The sequence below is a fragment of the Gorilla gorilla genome, chromosome 13 (genome assembly GCF_029281585.2).
Source record: "Gorilla gorilla gorilla isolate KB3781 chromosome 13, NHGRI_mGorGor1-v2.1_pri, whole genome shotgun sequence".
NCBI classification, from domain to species: Eukaryota; Metazoa; Chordata; class Mammalia; order Primates; family Hominidae; genus Gorilla; species Gorilla gorilla.
In genome coordinates, this window is record NC_073237.2 from 29,649,448 (window position 1) to 29,652,804 (window position 3,357).

Sequence of the window (3,357 nt, forward strand, 5' to 3'; positions counted from 1 at the left end):
GAAAACCTAAAAGGAGGCAGAGAACAAAAGTTTGGGGGAATGTGTGTTTGTGTTGCTGTGTGAATAAAGCTGAGTGCCTCAAGGGCTGCTGCAGTTGGAGTCTGACAGCTGACATGGAGGGGAACGAGCTGTGGCCAAGGGCAGAGGAGGTGAGGGTCATGGAGGGCGCGTGGAGGGGAACATGCCACAGAGGTGATGAAAGGCAGCTTTGTCGACAGAAAGCAGGGAAGCCTCATGGGGAGACGGGAGATATGGAACTGTGGGATGTTTAGGGTCACTGGAATCGTTGGCTCAGTGGGGCCAAGGCTGGACGGGGGTGCCGAGGGCCAAGGGTGGAGGTTTCAGCTGGTGACTTCATGGCAGGTGCCTCTTTTATCACCTCCTGGGCCAAGAGCTGGAGGGGTTATCTCAGCACTCCCTGATCCTGCAGTGGGAGACTTATGCGTTTCATTCCTCACTTGCTCAAAGAGATTAGCGTGTTCTTCACTGGGATCTCCATGAGGAGGGTGGGGACAGGCAGGATTTAGAGGAAGCCCGGGGGACCCAGCTTATGGGAATCTATGCATGGAGGCAGAGGGCATCCTTGCTTTTCCCCTCAAGATTAAGTGAAACTGCAGAAAGCCAGAAAAGACACCAGCTTCAAGACAGTGTTTACACAGGACACTCCGAACAGTCGAGGCAGAGCCTGGGGCATGGCTCATGGGACCAGGACTTTTTAGGGGCTTAGCATTACCAGGTAGTCCTGCTCATCATGTGCTGCCCCCTCTCAGGCTTTTGATCAGCCAGAGAGTCCACACACACTGAACAACCACAGAATGTGTGGTCAAGTCTGAGTGTTCAGTCACATCGAAAGGCCTTACAGTCATAGGGCACACATCTTTCTACTTTGTATGGCTTTGCCCATGGTGCAAATGACCAGATCTTTATGCCACTTCGAGGGTGCCATTATAGTGGAAGTTGCTTCTAAAAATGCAGCGGTGAATGCCATATGGAACAAAGTGGAGTGAAAAGCACAAGAGTTTTAGTACTAAAATCAGATAACAAATCTGGCCCAGCACTCCTTGAAAGCCTCTTGGGGCAGCTGCTTGACCTCTGAATGTTATCTCCTTAGGATGCTATTGTGGATGCAGATGAGGTTCATCTCTTGCTCCTGGTGTTATGAGTAACACAGTGTGAACGGTCGCATAAGTGAATGTTATCTATTCTTGCTCTAACTCTGGGTTGAGTCCTTGGTCCCATGAAATCCTAGATTCGCCCCATCTGGCCCCATAGCAGGGCTTCCTAGAGTCCAGTGTGGCTGAGTTTTTCATGAACTTGGCGGGTGCAGACACACTTCCGGTTCCAGGGAGACCCATCTGCATGTTCCACACTCAATCCCCGATGGGTGAGAGAGTGCTTCTCTGCAGACATGGTGGGGAGGATCGGGCTGAGTGTCTTACTGTAAAAGAAGCTCCCGCTGGGAGTGGTGGCTCACGCCTGTAATCCCAGCACTTTGGGAGGCCAAGGTGGGCGAATCACGACGTCAGGAGATTGAGACCATCCTGGCTAACACAGTGAAACCCCATCTCTACTAAAAAATATATATAAAGAATTAGCAGAACGTGGTGGCAGGTGCCTATAGTCCCAGCTACTTGGGAGACTGAGGCAGGAGAATAGCATGAACCTGGGAGGCAGAGCTTGCAGTAAGCGAAGATCGCACCACTGCACACCAGCCTGGTCAACAGAGTCAGACTCCGTCTCAGAAAAAAAAAAGAAATTCCACTTCACATTAGCTTTCAGAAATTACAAACTGCTTCAGAAGTCTGATTCTGGATTTGCTAGTTTTGAAACTTTGATGAACAAAATCAATGGAAAACCTACCGTTTAGAAACTACCAGGTGGCTTCCTCTTTTGTAAGAGATGAAGCCCAAATTAATGGTTGGAGGAAAATTGCTCTTCTGTTTGAGAAAAGGGAGAAAAGACACTTCACTATGTGTTTTGGTTTTCAAAAGGCGAAGCCAAGATCCTACTCGGAAATAGTTTTTAAGACACCATAGAACCACATGATTTTCTATAATGATGTCAAGGGTGGTCTTCACTGTGGGTAGAACCGCATTTCTCCATTTATTCAAGCACTGTTCATTGAACTAGGCTATATGGAACCCAACCATGTGCCTTACACCCTCCAGGCCTGAGTGTTGCCTGCATGGAGCCTGCAGTCTAGTAAGAGGAACAGACACCAATCCGACCATCACATCACTGCCACCAAGTGCTGTGAAGCCAAGGTGATGTGCAATGGGGCACTGAGCCTGGTTTTGAAGCCTTCTCTGAATAAGTGACTTTTAAGCCAAAATCCAAAGATGAGTCAAAGTTTATAGACAAAAGGGGGTAGGGTGCTCATTTTGGCAACATGTATACTAAAATTGGAGCAATCCAGGAAAGATTCACATGGCCCCTGTGCAAGGAGGACTCATGAAGTGTTTCATATTTCTGCAGAACAATGTGAAGGCATTAAATGGCACTGTACTGTACACTTACAGTGCTTAAACTGGTACATTTTATGTTATGTATGTGATAATATATATCACAATTTTTAAAAAGAGAGAATGGGTGGAGTTGCAAAAGCCCCATTGCAGGCAGAGGGAGCATCAGGTCCAAGTGTTAGTGAACCAAGAGGAAACCCAGCAGCCAGGACTTGTGTGCTGAGATTTGTGGGGTGGCGTGTGGCCCAAGATGAGACTGGAATTGCAGAACCTGGTTATCGGTCTTTGTCTCAAGGCCAGTGAAAGATTACTGAAAAGCTTTTATTAAGGCAGTGACATAATTTGTGTTAAAAAAAAAATATATCCCCCTGGACCAGGGTGAGAGTGGTTGGAGGGGCAGTGAATGTGGCTGACCAGGTAGAAAGCTGTCAGAGTTCTTCAGGAGAGAGATGGCTGTCACTTGGAGTAAGGTGCTGGAGTTGAGATGTAGAAAAGTGGGTAGATTTGAGAAAAGTTGGAGAACAAATGGCTGAACTTGTTGATGGGTTGCTGTGGGGGTGAGAGAAGGGACTCGTTGGGATGGATCTCCATGTTTCTGGGTGAACGGTGGTGCCAGTAACTGGGGCAGGAAGCACAGAGAGAAGGGGTTGGAGGATGGATAAAGGTGCTTGTTTTGGGCATGGTGTTGAGTTTGCACCTCGGTGAGGTTTGCAGCTGCCAGTGGGGGAAGATTCTGTGCACGGGTCGTTGACTCAGGGCTCACTAAGGCCTGCACTAATTTCTGGTGGAGTCTCTGGTGATTCTACCTGCTTATGTACTGCACTGTTTTCTGAGGCATGTCTGTCACGGGACATGTGAGGACTCAGGACCACTCCCGAGAGAAAACAGATGGAAC

The 3,357-nt window shown here is 48.3% G+C and overlaps 1 pseudogene; it reads left to right on the plus strand.

The window, feature by feature from the left end:
* The first annotated feature begins 2,372 nt into the window (after positions 1-2,372).
* LOC115935884 (uncharacterized) lies at positions 2,373-2,471 on the plus strand (annotated as a pseudogene).
* The last annotated feature ends 886 nt before the right edge of the window (positions 2,472-3,357 follow it).